Source organism: Phyllostomus discolor, chromosome 7 (genome assembly GCF_004126475.2).
Source record: "Phyllostomus discolor isolate MPI-MPIP mPhyDis1 chromosome 7, mPhyDis1.pri.v3, whole genome shotgun sequence".
NCBI lineage: Eukaryota > Metazoa > Chordata > Mammalia > Chiroptera > Phyllostomidae > Phyllostomus > Phyllostomus discolor.
Window position 1 is genome coordinate 81,400,684 of NC_040909.2, and position 20,270 is coordinate 81,420,953.

At 38.7% G+C, this 20,270-nt stretch overlaps 1 protein-coding gene and 1 non-coding gene across 2 annotated transcripts in view; one reads left to right on the forward strand and one right to left on the reverse strand.

The window, feature by feature from the left end:
• Positions 1-20,270, reverse strand: part of PAG1 (phosphoprotein membrane anchor with glycosphingolipid microdomains 1) — a 131,190-nt gene that overhangs the window by 56,427 nt on the left and 54,493 nt on the right.
• On the forward strand, positions 4,845-4,951 carry LOC114502246. The gene has a single exon (XR_003685076.1). It is a non-coding gene; the product is annotated as a U6 spliceosomal RNA (small nuclear RNA).

The following is a 20,270-nucleotide window of genomic DNA, read 5'->3' on the forward strand; positions in this document are numbered from 1 at the left end:
ATGTAATGGGTGAATTGTGTGGTATGTGAATTATATCTCAATAAAACTGTTACCAGAAAAATATTTCATGGCATATGAACATTTTAGTGTCAATGATTTTGCAGATCACTCTTAAAGACAGATGGCAAATGCAAGTGTAATTTTGGCTGGAATCACTGGGGTCGCTGCACAGACTCACGATCGCCTGGCTCCACTGCAAACTGTTATGTTTTGACAGAGACTACCTGGATATAATTCTGAAAGGACCAAGTGCTCCTTCAGGTCCCCTTTCATCCACAACTATCCATCTTTAAATGTAGACAGCAGCTAATCACTACAAACCAGTATTGATCCAATTAAACAGAAATCCTATGCTTTCAATGTTGGTATCTTTCTCTACTGAATGGAATGTTTGGACTTCTGACACCAGCTATCCACTCAATGTGACTTCTCCCCACTGTATATACTAAGCCATTGGGATGCCAAGCTCAACACTGTTTTTTTTTTTTTTTTACATCTATTTTTCTGACTGTCAGTTTTCATGAGGACTGTTAGCAGGTTCTTAACATGGAAGATGACATTCATAAAGAGGTTCAGACAAGTGAACTTTGATAATTCCTGATGCATTTTTCCAACTAGACTGAAGCCTTGTTCTAGCTAAAGACACTCAGAACTGAAATAGAGTTCAATTTCTCAGTCACTGGGCCTCCAAGGGATGGGATTTGCATCTAACAGATGGCTTGGCCCAAGCTCCAGCTGGTGTTGTTGTGGAGAGGCCTCAGGAGAGAAGTGCTGTTTCAAAGTTATGTTACAGTCCTTTCTGGGGAAGCAGGCATGATGTCCCTGCTCTCTGGGGAGATAAATACAAGGGCCTGGTAGCACAGACTCCAAATTCATGTTTGACTTTTAAAAATCAAATATGTGGAGGCAAGATATCCACTCAATATAAGACTAGAATCATGAAGTTCAATGAGCAATTCCCAAATTTCAAAGAAACTTAAAGATGGACTATAAACCAACCCCACTTGATACTTGAACCCTCTCTACAATGTCTGTGACATCCAGTTTACAAGGGCAATGTCAAAGGACTTGGTGCAAAATAAATTAACAGTACCGAGCACTGAATGAATCCCAGTGCCTAATACATGATAATCACTCAATATTTATTCACTGATGGAGTGAATGAATTAAAAAAAAAATCAGAGTAGACTCAAGGATATTGTTGTAATGAAGCTGTTCTCACTTGTAGTCCCTGAAGACAGAGAGAAATAGAATTATACATTGCTTATGATCAGTATATTACCACAACAATATATCACATATGCAAATACTGACCAAGTAAACATTTTCTTTTCTCCATGTTACAACAGAAACAAACCAGTAAACAAAACTGAGACCCTGAAGGGTTCCCACAAGGAAATTCTGTTAGATTTGGGCTCGGGTAAGGAAGGTTCTTCTGCACCCTGGGGGATTGGTGGCTTCAACCTAGTTTGAGTCCTGATTCTAACAACTTCTAGAGCCACGTAGAACAAGTCTGAGAGTTTCCTTACATGGCAACCTTTCAAATACTTGAAGACATTTATCTTAAAAAGTCACCCTTCTCCTGTTCTTGAGCTTCTCTTTCTCCATTTCAAAGAATAAAGTCTTGACTTATCCGCTACCACAACTCAAATGAGTACAAACGATGTAAGGAGAACAGAGCTGAGCCATGGCCAGGCCCACTCACAGGAGCATAGCAGGTGGAGAGTCCGCTCCAGCTACAAAGCCCAACTCAGGGACCAAGAAAACACCCACTAGACAAGGTAACCTCAGCCTGATGTAGGAAGTAGTTTTTATTTGAGTTCTGGTGATGGTGGTGGGGAATTTTCGAGGCCCATGTATCGAAGGGAGGCAAAGCTATCAGCCAGAAGCAATGGACTGGTGAGGTCAGGACAGTGGTCCATTACTAACCTGGAGGTTTGGTCAGAGCAATAGAATCTGGCCACTGGGCCAGACTCACTCCTGGCAAGACTAAGACAGATCAGGGCAGTAAAGTAGATACCCAGCTCTAGACACTTAGACACACAGGAAGAGAAAGAGCTGAAACATGGAAGGTCAAGGAGTATTGTGGGAACCTGGGAGTTATTCCTGGAATATTAGATTCTGTAACTCTATAGCAATAAGGGCCACCATTGGAATGCAATGATGGCCAACCCAGTGGTCAGTAAGATGTTACTATAAGGCACAGAGAGAATATTAGTGATCTGTCCCAATGGACTGGGGAAGGTTTCAACAACTCAAGTACTTCCTGCTTTAGTGAGAATGAATTCAGACTTGGAGAGGGAAGATGACGAGTGTGAGAGGAACACATGGGGAGGGAGCGGGGCAGGGGGACAAGAAAGGTAGGAAGAGACATGCTGAGGGCTGACACATCCACTTGGTGGTTGTTCTCTTTCAATGATTAAATTCAAAGGCATTTCTCTGGATGAAGCAGCTCTTCTCAGTAGACAGCTGATAGGATGCTTTCTTTAGTCCAGATACTATGTTTATTTAGAAAGCCTGAGATCACAGATTTTTCCACCAAATACATTACACTGTTGTCATACATGAATCTTATACTTGACTAATGCAAATCTAAATTTCTTTCATATATGATGAAGCTCAGCCACTTCTCCCCAGTTTTGTGTGTGTGTGTGTGTGTGTGTGTTTGTGATTTCATTGGTGGTCATGGTGCTTACATCATCCTTGTGCCATTTGTGTCTCTTGGAGTTGGGCCATGGTGTTAAATGTCAAGATGTTTTCAAACTCTGTTTTTCTCACGTTATTACACCAGCCACCTCTTCCAGTTTTGGGCAGTGGTGTATTTTCCCTAAGTGAGGTCTAATGTTGAATAGGGCAGGGTTAGGTTCAACTGTGAAAGTCTTCCTCCAGGAAGAGAGCAATTTATTAATCAGTTCCCTCTGGATATACTTACCAACCAGTTATTAATCCAGCTCATTATACAAATCCCCTCTTTGTCCAAATAATAAATGTTAGCAACTTAATACTAAAATCTAACATATATAAACTAATACATGTGATTTCTTATTAATCTATATGAATTCTATGATTGGTTTAATAATTTGTCAGTACAATAGAGATCAACCTCAGAGACATTTCCTTCCATTAAAATTTCAATATTCAGCCCTTCAGAGTAATTACGCAAGAAAATACTAAATATACTCAGTAGTGCTGCAATTAAAGGGGCAGTAAGGCAATGTGTATGGGCTATGGCATACCTCACAATATGGGGAAACATTACTCGATACCTCCTCACCTCTCCTCCTGGTGTTCCTATGCCACTCAGGCTGCACTTCTCTCGCTATTAAAGTCCCTCATAGGTAGTTTCTGGTGTTTTTTTCTGGTTGGTTCTCCCAGCTGCTGTCCTTCACACATCCATCTTTCCCAGTATTCCCTCTGTTAACAGTTCTTCCTGTCACTGTGACTCCTGCTTCATTTCTCACACTCTGATAGCTGCAACTTCCAATGGGAAAAAAACAGTACATTAAGAAAAGAGTGTCTCCTGGGTTTTTTAAATTTCCTTATCTTGAACAGAAAAATGGAAGAGGCAAGAACGGATAGTCTTGAGGTGCCAAAGAGAGGCCACTATGAAGATAAAATGAAGGTGAAAAATTGAAACATCAAAAAAATTATGACACTGGGGAAATAATTCCCATGAAATTATTTCAATGGTACAGTTGAATGAACAGCATCCCCTTTCCAAGAAGAACATATTTCCTCAAGAGTGAAGAGTTAGCCCTGGCTGGCATAGCTCAGTGGATTGAGCGCGAGCTGCGAACCAAAGTATAGCAGGTTCAATTCCCAGTCAGGGCACATGCCTGGGTTGCAGGCCATGGCCCCCAGAAACTGCACATTGATGTTTCTCTCTCTCTTTCCCCCTCCCTTCCCTCTCTAAAAATAAATAAATAAAATCTTAAAAGAAAAAGAAGTAATTGTTTAAAAAAAAGAGTGAAGAGCAAGAAACACAGGAGCACCTTCCTCACTGTGGAACTACATTTTTTTTTGTCTGCCCTCAACAGGTGTTGCCATGGTAACCATCCTAAGGTTGAGAAGCAGTAGAAGTAAGAAAATCTATACAAAAGACCACAGTGGGGAAAATAAGAAAGATGTGCAAAACTAACCTCAGACCTATGAGAATGAACAACCTCAGATCGGCTGGCTACTCATCAGGTGTTGATGTTTGAATAATATGCTGAAGGGGACAGGAATATGGTCCTTGAGGAGCCAGGCAACTCTCAGTGGGGGTCTCAATTTATCTTAGGTGATAACTTATATCTCCACTCCCTTGTGTATAGTTTAGCTTTTTGATAATTTTGGGGAGAGAGTGGCCATTGTGTATTCTTATGTCTGGAAACTTCTAGAAAGTGAAGGTATATTACCGAATGACTTCATTACTTTACTTCTACCTTGGGCAGGTAGTAAATTTAGTAACATTTTCTCTGTTTTCTTCCTTCAGATACAGAAGCTAGGCTTTGCATCTTTGCATGCTATGAATTAGTGAAACAGTTAATTAATAGCTCTTTCTTCCTGTGAACAAATACAGCCAAAATTTATAGCCCCAGTACTAGAAAGAACTCTGGAGCCTGGCTAGGATCAGAACCCCATGCTATGGTTCTCCCTCCATTGCTCATAGCTTACCATAGTATCCCATGTGTTTAGCATCCAAATATATTAGCATCATGAATGACAACATAATAATGATCATTTCTGAAATTAAATTCTGCACTCTTATATTGTAAGCTACTTGTTGGTGCCCCCCTCACTAAAGAGCACACTCTATCCCCTTATTTATGCCACATTTCATTGTTGTTCAAAGGACCACTACAGTGTTTGCTTTGACAGCACATATACTAAAACTGTAATGATACAGAAAAGATTAGCATGGCCCCTGTGCAAGGATGATGCCCAAAATTGTGAAATGTTCCATATTTTTAACTTCATCAGCATGAAAAAGGACATAGAAACTATGAATAAGAACCAGTTGGAAATGAAGAATGCAATATCTGAAATAAAGAACACACTAGAAGGAATTAAAAGCAGGATAGATGAAGCAGATGATTGAATCAGAGAGTTGGAGGACAAGTAGAAAAAAACACCCAGCCAGAACAACAAAATGAAAAAAGACTCAAAAAGAACAAAGACAGTTTAAGAGAGCTACAGGACAAATGAAATGTAACAATATTCACATCATAGGGATACCAGAAGTAAAAGAAAAAGAGAAAGGGACAGAAAACCTGTGTGAAAAAATAATGATAGAAAACTTTCCTAACTTGGTGAGGGGAAAAAACATGCAAGTTCAGGAAGCACAGAGAGTCCCAATTAAGATAAACACAAAGAGGCCCACTCCAAGACACATCACAATTAAAATGACAAAACTTAAAGACAAAAAGAGAATTATGAAGGCAGCAAAGGGAGAAACAGCTAGTAACATACAAGGGAGCTCTGATAAAACTATCAGAGGATTTCTCAACAGAAACATTAAAAGCCAGAAAGGATTGGCATGAAATATTCCAAGTAGTGAAAAACAAAGACCTGCAACCAAGACTACTCTATCCATCAAGACACTCTTTTAAAATGGAAGGCAAAATAAGGAGCTTTCTAGACACACACACACACACACACACACACACAAAAGCTAAAAGAATACAGCTCCACCAAACCAGCAATAAAAGATATGCTAAAGGGACTGCTTTAAGAATATAAATTTATATATATAAATTTATGTCTATATATATTTAAATATAGGCATATATAGGCATATATGTCTATATATACACAGAAATACACACATGCAAATACACATGCATATATGGAGAGAGGGGAACACAGGTAAAAAGGAAAAAATGGCAGTGAATAAGTATATATCAATAATAACCTTAAATGTAAATGGATTAAATGCTCCAATCAAAAGACATAGGGTAGCTGAATAGATTAGAAAACATGATAAACATATATGCTGTCTATAAGACACCAACCCCCCTCAGAATAAAGGATCTATACAGGCTAAAATTGAAGGGATGGACAAAATACTCCAAGCAAATGGACATAAAAAATACCTAGGGTAGCAATACTTATATCAGACAAAATAGACTTCAAAACAATGGCCATAACAAGAGACAAAGAAAGTCACTACATAATACTTAAGAAAGAAGTCTAACAAGAGGATACAGCTCATGTAAACATATATGTGCCCAACACAGGGGCACCTAAATATATATGGAAAATCTTAGAGGACTTTAAGAAAGAGATCAATAGCAATATAGTCATCTTAGGGGATTTTAACACTCCACTAACAACAATGGATAGATCTTCCAAACAAAAAATCAACAAGAATATTGTGGCACTGAATGATACTCTACATCAGATGGACTTAATTGTTATTTACAGAACATTTCACCACAAAGAAGCAAAACACACATTGTTTTAAAATACACATGGATTATTTTCAATGATAGACCACATGGTAGGACACAAAACAAGCCTTAACAAATTTAAGAAAATTGAAATCATATCAAGCATCTTCTTGGACCACAATGGCTTGAAACTAAAAACCAACCCCAAGGAAAAAACTCAAAAGCATTCAAGTAATGGGAGACTGAATAATGAATGGGTTAACAATAAGATTAAGAAAGAAATAAAAAAGTATCTGGAAACAAATGATAATGAGCCCACAATAACCCAAAACCTATGGGGCACAGAGAAGACAGTCCTGAGAGGGAAGTTAATAGCAATATATGCCTACCTAAAGATAGACAAATCTCAAAACACAAACAAACAAACAAAAACAAATACCCTAACCTTCCATGTAAAAGAACTAGAGGAACAACAATAAACAAAGCCCAAAGTGAGCAAAAGGAAGGAAGTAATATCAGACCAGAATTAAATGACAATAGACATCCAAATTGAAAAGAGGAAAATAAAACTGATTATTTTCAAACAACAAAGTGTATGTAGAAAACCCAATAGTCTCCACCAAAAAATTACTTGACCTAATAACTGAATTCACCAAAGTACTAGGATACAAAGTCAATTCAGAAAATAATGGCATTTTTGTACACTAACAATGAACTATCAGAAAGAGAAACTAAGAAAAAATACCATTTACTGTAGCAAAAAGAAAATAAAGTACACAGGAATAAATTTAAACAAGGAAGTAAAAGACTTGCACTCAAAACTACAAAACACTTAAGAAAGAAATTTAGGAAGGTACAAATAAATGGAAGCATATACCATATTCACAGATTAGAAGAATTAACATCATTAAAATGTTCATACTACCCAAAGCAGTCTATAGATTCAGCACAATTTTTATCAAATACCAATGACATATTTTACAGATATAGAACAAATATTTCAAAAATTTATATGGAACCAAAAGTATCTCTAAAAGCCTCAGCAATCCTGAGAAAGAAGAAGAAAGTTGGAGAGATCACGATAACTGATATCAAACTAAACTACAAGGACACTGTAATCACAACAGTCTTGTACTGTCACAAGAACAGACACATAGATCAATGGAGCAGAATAGAGAGCCCAGAAATAAATCCATGTTTCTTTGGTCAAGTAATACTTGACAAACAGGGCACGAGTATTCACTGGAGTAAAAGTAACCTCTTCAATTATAAATGGTGTTGGGAGAACTGGACAAATACATGCAAAAAAAGTGAAACTAGACAACCAATTCACACCATACACCAGAATAATAGATAAAAGACTTAAATATAAGTTGTGATACCAAAAAAGTCCTAGTTGAACACATAGGCAGTAAAATTTCAATATGTCATGTGGCAATATTTTTGCCAATATATCTCTTAGGACAAGGGACATAAAGAAAAAAACAAATGGGATTACATCAAATTCAAAAGTTTCTGCATAAGTAAAGAAATCATCAGCAAAATGAAAAGGGAACCGACTTATGGGAGAACATATTTGCCAAAGATACATTGGACAAAGGTTTAATTTTCAAAATATATAAAGATCTCAAATGACTCAACACCAGGAAAGCAAAAATCCAATTTAAAAATGGGCAGAGGATCTGAACAGACACTTCTCCAAGGAGGACATACAGATAGATGCCCCATGGACATGAAAAGACACTCACTATCACTAGCCATCAGAGAGATGCAAATTACAGCCATGAGGAGATATCACCTCATACCTGTCAGAATGGCTGTCATTAATAAATCAACAAACAAGTGCTGGTGAGGATATGCAGAAAAGGGAACCTTAGTGCACTGTTAGTGGGAATGCAGGCTGGTGTAGGCACTGTAGAAAGCAGTATGGAATTTCCTCAAAAAATTAAAAATGAACCTGCCATATGACCCAGCAATTCCACTGCTGGGAATATGCCCTAAAAATTCTAAAACACCAATTCCAAAGAACTTATGCATCCCTATGTTCAATGCAGCATTATTTACAATAGCCAAGTGTTGAAAACAGACTAAGTGCCCTTCAGTAGATTAGTAGATCAAAAAACTGTGGTACATTTATATAATGGAACACTAAGCTGCATGGAAAAAAAAAGGAGCTCCTACCTTTTGCTACAGCATGGACAGACCTGGGGACTACTATGCTAAGTGAAATAAGCCAGTAAGTGAAAGATAAACAACATATGATCTCACTTGTAACTGGAATCTAATGAACAAAATAAACTAATGAGCAAAACAGAACCAGAGACATGGAGACATGGAATAGACTGACAACTGTAAGAGGGGATTTGTTTGGGGGTGTGCGGACAGTAGAAGGAAGGGGAAAGGATTAGTCAAAGAACATGTATGAATGACCAGTGGACATGGACAATGGAGTGGGGATTGACTGAGGGAGTTAAGGGTGGGCTGAGTGCAGGGGGTAAAGGGGGAGAAAATTGGGGCAACTGTAAAAGAATAAACAATAAAAGCAATAAAAAAGACCATTCTACTCAATAAATAGTATAAATTAACATATTTTGCTAACTTCTGTGACTCTTCAAAGTTAGGATATCTGACAAAACGTTTTGAAGAATAAAGTCTGCAAGGTTTAGCCTGAGAGAGATAAGTCCATGTTGTAACAGGGATATCCTGCCAGGGCCAAGCAGTCATCGGTGTTGTACAAATGACACCCGAGGAGTCAGCAGACATGGCGTTGAGACCTGAGTCCCCCTCCCTTGCCATTTCTGGGCCTCAGTGTCCCATTCTGTAAAGATCAGGAGTCACTGGCTCCTTCAAAGGGCTGATGTGAGGCTGAAATGAGATAATGTGTATGACTGCATTTTGTTTACAAATAGTAAAATACTAGACAAATAAAAGCTGCTGTTGGAAATTTACTGTCATTTGTTTTACAAGCTTTCTTCTATGTTAATGTTACTGGATTCACATTTTTGATGATAAGTAGGCCACAAAACTTTCAAATAATGTCATTGGTAGAAAAGACTGTCCTTGTCAGCATTTGAGGTTGCTTATCTGATTTGGATATCATTGTCTTCTCTTAGTTCCTTTTCTTGACAGTTTGTTTTCAGATTGGCGGATTTGTATCACGGAAACGGGTGTGCATGTGCACATGTGTAGAAGAGAAAGAGGGCTAAGGGAGGGAAGAGAGAAAGAAGGTCATAGAAAAGGAAAAGGGAGAGGAACAAAAGAGTTAACAAGTGGAAAAGCTTTTCTTTCCCATTCCACAGATATGTCCCTATTCTTGAGAGTGTTTCTTATTTTGTGTGCCTTATGTAGATTACAGCAGTGTTATTGGTGGCTTTGTATACTCTTCAGCTGAAGCAGTTCTGGGCAGTTACTAATTCTGTAACTGACTCTCTCCTCATGGTGATCTGTTTCTCCATTTTCATGCCAAAGGGTTTGCTAATTGGAGTTGAAGATGCATAAATTCTTCTGTTTCTCAAACTAAAATCCACAGATTTCTTTACCAGTAAATATAAACTTTCTGTCTTTTTGTTGGCTTGTTTTATTAAAACATAACTCCTTCTTTAAAATGCTGTCCTTTGGCTTGTGAGTGTTCTAAATTCATGCCTCCCCATTTCATCTCTGTCATTCTGACCCCCATTTCCTTTCCCTTCTACTCTACTGCTCATTACATTCACATGGTAGCCAGGCCTCATGGGTTCTACCTCTTTAAATGTTTGTTACAGTAAATTTCCAGTTTTGTTACAATACATGCTTACTGAAAAAATTCACAAAATATAGAAAGATATGTTATAAAAAATAAAGGTTCTTTTTCCCCTTACTGCTCCAATTCCTTTCCTCCCCTGCAGGAATCACAGTTAGAGGTGAGTACAATGCTTTTCAAAGGTCTGGAAAGATACAGACACTGAGAGGTATTTTTTTTTCTTTCTCCATTACATATATGGTGCCCTACAGTAGGCAATCTTCAACATTTTCATTGAATTCATTTATTGTATTTAGAGAAGTTTCCATGTTAGTATACATAGAGACAGTTGGCTTATACATAAGCTGTTGGCTTATGAACATATCTGAACATCACTCAGTGAACAGGATTCCACTGAGTTCACCCAGATTGACACATGTGATTCACTTTTGAAAACTATCTCAGAACTAAATGTTTTTTTAGAGGTAGTTTTCAATGTAACCACAAATAAGCTTTTATCATGAAAAGGGAGGAATAATTTCTCTCTGCAACCTATTCTCCCATAGGTCACACACTACAAAAATTGCAGATTCTTTGCTATTGTAATCTAATTAGTCACTGAGTTCAATGTATAGTTGGAAAGACTATAATTAAATGTAATTAGCCAAGATAAATTACAGAAGAAACCATGCAAATATATATACATACCTCCAAGAGGTATATATATATACACATACCTCTTGGAGTTCAATGCACAAGGATGCAATAAAAAATCATAAAAAAGAAAGAAAATCACCTATCTGATACACATTCACAAAGTAATACTCAAGGATGCCACTTTTGAAAGCACCTTGCAAGGACAGGGCTCCCTGGTTCCCAGGGCAGGGACTTCCTAGCCTCTGTAACCTGGTCTGCCAGCCCCAGCCCCTTTCCAACTCACACTCACCTTCTCTGCCTGTGGAATGTTCATCCCCTTCTCTCCTGATCACTTAGCAAGTCCCAGTGGTCCTTCTTTGTGAGACCCACTCTTTGCATTCTGTTCTTAGATTCTTCCCAGTTTATCTGACATCAAATATTACCTAACTTGCCTATACTGGGGTGAATCATTTTTTTTCTGACACAGTTCAAACAGATAACAATTCTGGCTCCTCCAACCTTTTCATTTATTCCATTCAAGAAAGGTGCAGTGACTCCCTACATGGGCAATGTGGGGGTGCATGAACTAGCATGCCTGGCACACATCCTCCCCTTCTCCCTCCAGGATGTGATCTCTACTCTGACCCTGCATTATTTGTGTTGACCCTTTGAGGCCATATAGACATCTGTCCCAGTCAGTGTCCCACGTGCTTAATTCTACCGTTCCATATCAGAACAACAAATCATACCTGTCCTCCAACCTGACCTTTACTAGGAATAAGTGACATTTGAGCATTATCTGACAATTCTTTTGTCTCTTAATTGTTTTCAGAACTTGGAAAGGTCAGGGGGTGTCATTATTGTGGTTTTCATCAAAGACTCCAGGATCATTCATATATGTAAGAGTCCATATACTGATTATATGGTCTTCCAAAGTGATATGAGACTGTGCCTCTTCTCTCTGTTTGGCCAAAATTTTGGGTCATGTCTCATAAGTCTTTGTTACCCAGGTTATGACCACAATGTCCAATGTAAAATAAAAATAAACTCAATAGTTTTAATCATGACTAAATCATCTAATTATATATAAAATTAAAACCAAAACAAAACTAAGGACTATAACACTTGTGATTCCAGGCAATGGTTATGACTTTATCAATGAATTTTTGGTATCACTTAGCAGCAGTGTTAGCATAAAGTTAACATAGGTAGGGTGAGTATAAAATTAATATATGCTATATATGTTGATCCTGCAGAGTAAATTTAACTGCATAATGAGCAAAAAGAAGAAGAAAAGATAAGGCATATGCTGATTGATTTTCTTCATCAATGAGACCCACAGGATCTCATTTCAACAAAATCCTGTCATTACATTTGCAGCATATAAAAGGGTGAATGTTATGCGATATATACGCAAATTTAACTTCCAATTCAGTGATGGCAATCCATCATAAGCCAAGTTTTTATCTACCTACATCATTTAAAAAATCCTTGCCCAAGGACATGTTTATTGATTTTTTAGAGAGAGGTAGAGACAGACAGACAGATGGTCACTAATCTGAGAAACATGGATCAGCTGCCTTCTGTAGGTGCTCCGATTGGAGATCAAACTCACAGTGTAGGTATGTGTGCTGACCATGAATTGAACCCAAAACCTTTTTTTAAGTATTTTTTATTGATTATATTATTAACACTTTTCCCAATTTTTCTCCCTTCATCCCCCCATTACCCTGCTCCCCCAACCCTCCAGCATCCCCCCTTTAGTTCATGTCCATGGGTTGTACATATAAATTCTTTGAGTCCTCTGTTTCCTATACCATTTTTCATCTCTCTCTGTCTATTTTATGCCTACTAATTATGCTTCTTCTTCCCTGTACCTTACCCCCTATTCTTCATTCATGCTCCCCACTGACATCCCTCCATGTGATGTCCATTTCTCTGATTCTGTTCCTGTTCTAGTTGTTTGCTTAGGTTTTGTTTTTGTTGTTTCTCTCTTTTTTTTATTTTAGGTTCATTTGTTGATAGTTGTGAGTTTGTTATCATTTTACTGTTCATATTTTTATCTTCTTTTTCTTAGATAAGTCCCTTTAACGTTTCATATAATAAGGGCTTGGTGATCATGAATTCCTTTAACTTGACCTTATCTGGGAAGCACTTTATATGCCCTTCCATTATAAATGAAAACTTTGCTGGATAGAGTAATCTTGGAGGTAGGTCCTTGCCTTTCATGACTTTAAATACTTCTTTCCAGCCCCTTCTTGTCTGTAAGATTTCTTTTGAGAAATCAGCTGCTGATCTAATGGGAACTCCTTTGTAAGTAAGTGTCTCCTTTCCTCTTGCTGCTTTTAAGATTCTCTCTTTATCTTTAATCTTGGGTAACTTAATGATGATGTGCCGTGGTATGTTTCTCTTTGGGTCCAACTTCTTTGGGACTCTCTGGACTTTCTAGACTTCCTGGAAGTCTATTTCCTTCACCAGGTTGGGGAAGTTTTCCTTTATTATTTGTTCAAATAAGCTTTCAATTTCTTGCTACTGTTCTTCTCCTGCTGGCACCCCTATAATTAGGATATTGGAATGTTTCAGGCAGTCCCAGAGGTTCATAAGTCTCTCTTCACTTTTTGAATTCTTGTTTCTTCATTATGTTCCAGTTGGATGTTTATTTCTTTCTTCTGTTCCAAATCATTGCTGTGAGTCCTGATTTCCTTCCTGTTACTGTTGGTTCCCTGAATATTTTGCTTTATTTCACTTTGGGTATCTTTCATTTGTTCTTCAATTTTTTGGCCAAACTCAATCAGTTCTACGAGCATTTCAATTACCAGGGCTTTAAATTCTCCATCAGATAGTTTGGCTATCTCCTCCTCACTCAGCTCTCTTTGTGAAGTTTTGATCTATTCTTTCATTTGGGCCATATTTCTTTATCTCAACACACCTGTTAAGTTATAAGGGGGCAAGGCCTTAGGTATTCACCAGGGCAGGGTAACCCTCCTTGCTGCACTGTGGCACTGCCTTTAGGGGAGGGGCCAGAGAGGGAACAAGGCAGCTCGTCTGTTCAGCTCTAGCTCACTTTTCAATGAACTCTCGGACAAGACTTGGGGTTTTTCCCACCACAGCAACTGCAGTAGTCCACAATCAACTCTGGATCTCAGTTTCGCCTTCAGCCAGCCCTGCCCACACAGTCCACCACCTTGCCATGGGTTATTACCAGTCTGGTTGTTCTGGTTTACTTTTTCTTTAATTCTTTGGTTGTTGGAGTTCCATGCAGTTTGATTTTCTGGCACTTCTGGTTGTTTATTGATCTTAGACTGGTTGTTATCCTCCTTTTGGTTGTGGGAGGAAGTGAAGGGTTTCTACTTATGCCTCCATCTTGGCTGCAACTCCTGAGCCCCAAATCTTTTGGTATACAGGACAATGCTCCAACCCACTGAGCCTTCTGGCCAGGGATTATTTACTTATGTCTTAAACCTTCAAATTATATGCCACATTATCCTTTGCTCACATTTACATAAAAAAAGCTTTACATGTATATGAAAAGCTATCCCTGTGAAATGTGGCCAAAAAATAATTGATTTGGTTAAGTATGTATTTTTGAGTATCCCCCACCGTAGAAGAAAACAAAAATAAATTAAATACACAAAGAATTACAATTATGCCAAAAATAAACACTGTAACTCAAAAAAACTTTAGAGGTCAATTAATATGATAAATTATTAACTTTTCTTCCATTTCATTTTCAGCTATCTTTTTTTTACTTAAATATGCACTTATCAACTGTTAACTGAATAATAATAATGACATATATACAGAGAGCAGTATGTATCTGCACAACAGCAATGTTACAATAGTAATGATTGCTTATAAGAGCTCTTGCCAGTTTTCAATGCATGTCACACATTTTTCCTTTGACATTCACAGTCTCCCACTAAAACGACAGAGCAAATAATGCCATACTTGCTTTAGACATGGAGAAACTGGGGCCCAGAGAGGTTTGGTGATATTCCTGAGGACTGGCTGGGCTGGTACTCCAGTCCAGACTACAGATTACAGCAGTGAATCATTCATTTGGTATTCAGTGAACAGTTATTGAGCACCTGTAATGTAATATGTTTGCCTGCAGATAGAGGTATGCCCACCTTCCCAATCTCTCCCTCTCATTTTCCTATTTGACATATAGACAGTCATCAACATGTATGTGCCATGTTCAAGGTACTGTTTTCATTTTATATATGGATCCAATAAAAAATAGGTTTACAAGTATTTTTTCTATAAAAGCAAAACTAAGGAAGACTGCCTTATGTTTGGACAGTTTAATCATTTACTTTAGACATTAAAAAATGTTTCATGCTTACTCTTCAATGCTCATATCAGAATGACAGTGTTTCAAGGTTGAGCAGATGGCAGCTTTGCTGGAGGGAGCGTAATCCCCTTCCTTTATGCAGCAGAGAGAAACTTGCGGATCTGCGGAGGAACAGAGCAAGGGGCCTAGCAAAGGGATATCGCAACATTTATGAAAACAGGACATCAAAAATTATAGTGGACATTGAAAAACCAGATGGTAAGGAGACTGCTTCAGGATAATAAGGACCCAGGGATTAACCCTGGGACCAGGGAGGTTGCAGCACCCAGGCCCGGTGCTCCCAGGTCTGCCTCAGGGCACCCATGAGAGTGGAGTCACCACTCCCTCCCCAGACAACAAGGATTGAGCAGCACCAGGGGAGGCCTTGTTGCTTGAAGGCACAGAGAGGGGAGTAAGACTGGGAGACAGTCACACAGGAGCTGCGAACACCCACGCATAGCCCTGGGAAGGGTGAGTGCCCTAGCCTGCTTGACCAAGGGCGGCCTGGCCATGCACCCTTGCCTCCAACCCAGTGAGAGTATGGTTCTGTGGAAGACCCAGACCCCACAACCCCGAACAAGGAAAGGGCATGGGTGTTTGAGGGTTTCTGGAGCCTGCAGTGGTGAATTCGGGGGACGGGGCACCCCTGTGCCCCTTTGGGATTCCCGAGTCTCACATTGTGAACCTGGAAAAGACGCAGCGCCTTGCGGGTTCCTGGAGCCCGCAGTGGGGAAACTGGGGGAAGGGCACAACCCCTGTGATCCTCGGAGCTTACACTGTGAATCCAGAAAAGATGCGGGTGCTTCCCAAGAACACAAGCCCGCCTTGGTGAAATTTGGGGGAAGGGTGCGACCCCTTCCAATCCCCGGAGCTTACACCGTGAACCCAGAAAAGAGGCGGGCACTCGGCGGGGCTCTACAGCCCGGGAGACCGCAGCAGTAAGCTCCGGAGAGGATGCTTGGGAGCACCCATACCCACACCCAGGGTCCTGCAGGAAGGCATCAGATCAGCTCTGGGGAGAGCACACTGCAAGTCCTGGGGACAGTAGGCGAGAGACTGAGTTCTGACTGGGAAGAGTGAAAAGCATTCCAATCTCCCCTCAGCCTGCTGAAGCCAGCAAGACCAGAAAAACTGGTTTGGCCAGTTAGAAACCAACAAGAGGGGTTTTTTTGGCGGTTATTGTTTGATTGTTTGATTTTATCTTGTTTTTTAAAGTGACTTTTTATTAAGTCTTATTATTTTTAAATCAATTCCTTATGTTTCTCTTCTTTTCATTCTAGTATTATTCCTTCCACTCCAAATTTATCTCTCCTACATTCAATCTTCTGCTTTTTTTCCCTTTTTTTCTGAGCCTGCAAGTTACTGCAAATTTGTATTATCTTTTTCTCACTTTTCTGATATTTTTTATTTTAATAGTATTCTACAAAGAAGATTTCTTTGTAATCTTCTTTGCTTGGCTGGTTATACTGCTGTTTGATAGGTCCCCCCAGTTATCTCATTCACAGTGTGTTGATAATTTAGTGTCCTTCATTTGTGTTCCATTAATATACAACTCAAGGTTCTATACTCCTTATTCTTGTTATCTAGATCTCATACATTCTGCCACATGATTGTTGCTTTAATATTACTGTAAATAAGACCTAGTTCATACAATTGTAAATACTACACAACACCCCTCCCAGATCTAAGCCCACTTCACAATTTCCTGAACTACATTATTGTGGGGGTTGTCTCTATTCTTTTACTTACTACTCCTATTTATGATTCTTTATTCACACCCTACCTCAGAATCTGACCTCCCACAACCTCACAGCTTTCTAGATCCAACTAACAATCCTTTCCTCCTCCATAAGAGTCTTCTTTTCTTTCCATCCTTTCTAAAACTTGGCTAGTGGGGTGGAAGATCGTGGTTAACACTATACGTAGCCAAAGGATATCCCATCTCTTCCCTACTGGCTGCCACTGTGAATATCATAGAATACTGTCTTGCTGTCTTAAACCATTTTGCCTTACTTCTCCAACTAATCACAAAAAAGAGTAGGGAAAAGCTGTGAACACCAGGGTACATGAAAAAGACTGCATGACTGAATCTCACAGGTATTCTACAACAGAAGTTCACACCATGAACCCAGGAAAACAGAACAGATCAATTTAAGAAACAGAGGCTAACAAGAAGAGGTTCACGAACAATGAGAAGACAAAGAAACAATCCCCAAATGAAGGGAAAGGAGGAGGCCTCAGAAAGAATGCTAAGTGAAATACAGGCAATTCAACTATCAGATATTGAGTTCAAAACAATGATTATCAGGAAGCTCAATGAACTCACAATGAGCTACCAGAAACTACATGGAAGCAACAATGATCTCACTGCAAAATATATCAACATGAAAAAGGAAATGCAAACTATCAACAAGGCCCAAGAGGAAATGAAGAATACAATTTATGAACTGAAGAGCACAGTAGAAGGAATGAAAAGCAGGACTGATGAAGCAGAAGACCAGATCAGCGAGTTGGAGGACAAAGTACAAAAAAACACCCAGAAAGAGCAAGAAAAGGAAGAGAGGCTCAGAAAGAATGGAGAGGGATTAAGAGAAATGCAAGATAATATGAAACGTAATAATATCTGTATAATAGTGATACCAGAAGGAGAAGAAGAAGAGCAAGGGATAGAGAAACTATTTGAAAAAGTAATGATGTAAAACTTCCCTAATCTGATGAGAGAAAAAGTCACACAAATCCAGGAAACACAGAGAATCCCAATCAAGAGGAACCCAAAGAGGGTCACTTCAAGGCACATCATAATTAAAATGGCAAAATTTCAAGACAAAGAGAGAATATTAAAGGCAGCAAGGGAAAAGCAGGAAGTAACATACAAGGGAGCCCCAATAAGGCTAACTGCTGACTTCTCAATGGAAACGCTCCAAGCCAGAAGAGAATGGCAAGAAATATTCCAAGTAATGAGAACCAGAGCTCTGCAAGCAAGGTTACTTTACACAGCAAGGCTCTCAATCAAGATACAAGGAAAAATAAGAAGCTTCTCAGACAAAAGAAGTCTAAAAGAATATGCCTCCACGAAACCAGCTCTGCAAGAGATTCTAAAGGGACTTCTTTAAGGAAAGGAAGGAAAAGAGAGAGAGAGAGGAACACACATACATAAATGGCAATGAATAAGTACCTATCTATAATAACCTTAAACGTAAATGGATTAAATGCTCCAATCAAAAGACATAATAGCTGAATGGATAAGAAAACATGACCCACACATATGCTACCTACAAGAGACGCACCTCAGGATAAAAGACCTGCACAGGCTGAAAGCGAAGGACTGGAAACAAATTTTCCAAGCAAATGGACAGGAAAAAAAGCCAGAGTAGCAATACTCATATCAGACAAAATAGATTTCAAAAAAGGGCCATAAAGAGAGACCCAGAAGGTCACTTCATAATCCACCAAGAAGACATAAACATTGTAAATATATATGCACCCAACATAGGGGCACCCAAATACATAAAGAAAATCCTAGAGGACTTCAAGAAAGATATTGACAGCAACACAATTATAATAGGGGATTTTAACACCCCACTGTCTAAAATAGACAGATCTTCCAAACAAGATATCAATAAAGACATTGTGGCATTGAACAATACCCTAGATGAAATGGACTTAACTGATATATATAGAGCCCTCCATCCCAAAGAAGCTAAATACACATTCTTTTCAAATGCACATGCAACATTTTCAAAGATAGACCCCATGACAGGACACAAAACAAGCCTCAACAAACTCAAGAAAATTGAAATCATACCAAGCATTTTCTTGAATCACAAGGGACTGAAGCTAGAAACCAACCCAAGGAAAAAAAAAACCCAAAACACTCAAAATCATGGAGATTAAATAGCATGCTATTAAACAACGAATGGGTCAAGAATGAAATTAGGGAAGAAATCAAAAGGTTTCTGGAAACAAATGAAAATGAACTCACAACAATGGAGAGGGACACTTATGGGACACAGCAGAGGCAGTCCTGAGAGGGAAGTTCATAGTGATACAGGCCCACCTAAAAAAGATAGAAATATTTCAAACAAACAACCTAACCCTACATCTGCAAGAACTTGAGGAACAACAACAAAGGCAGCCCAGAGCAAGCAGAAGGAAGGAAATAACCAAGATCAGAGCAGAATTAAATGACATAGAGACTAAAAGCACAATTCGAAGGATCAATGAATCCAAGAGCTGGTTCTTTGAAAAGATAAACAAAATTGAAAAGCCTTTAAGCAGGCTCATCAAGAAAAAAGAGAAAACCCAAATAAACACAATCAGAAATGAAAGAGGAGAGATTACAACAGATACCACAGAAATACAAAGGATTGTAAGAAATTACTATGAAGAACTGTATGCCAAGTAATTTGAAAACCTAGGTGAAATGGACAAATTTCTAGAAAAATATAATCTTCCAAAACTCAACGAAAAAGAAGCAGAAAGCCTGAACAGGCCAATAACAACAAAAGAAATTGAAGCAGTAATCAAAACACTCCTGACACACAAAAGCCCTGGACCAGACGGTTTCACAGGAGAATTCTATAAAGCATTTAAGGAAGAGCTAACCCCTATCCTTCACAGACTATTCCAAAAAATGCAAAATGATGGAAGTCTCTCAAACTCTTTTTATGAAGCCAGCATCATCCTAACCCCAAAACCAGATAAAGACACAACAAAGAAAGAAAACATCAGGCTAATATCGCTGATGAACATAGCTGTTAAAGTCCTCAACAAAATATTGGCAAACCACATCCAACAATACATTAAAAAGATCATACACCATGACCAAGTGGGATTCATCCCAAGGATTAAGGATGGTACAATATTCACAAATCAATAAACATAATACACCACATAACAAAACCAAAGACAAAAAACACACAATCATATCAATAGTTGTGGAAAAAGCATTTGATAAGGTACAGCACCCACTTATGATGAAAACACTCAGCAAAGTGGGAATAGAGAGAGCATTTCTTAACATAATAAAGGCCATATAGGACAGACCCACAGCCAACATCATACTCAATGGGCAAAAACTACAATCTTTTCCACTAAGATCAGGAACAAGATAAGGTTGTCCACTTTCACCACTTGTATTCAATATAGTATTGGAAGTGTTAGCCACAGTGATCAGACAAGAAAAGGAAATAAAAGGCATCCAAATCGGAAA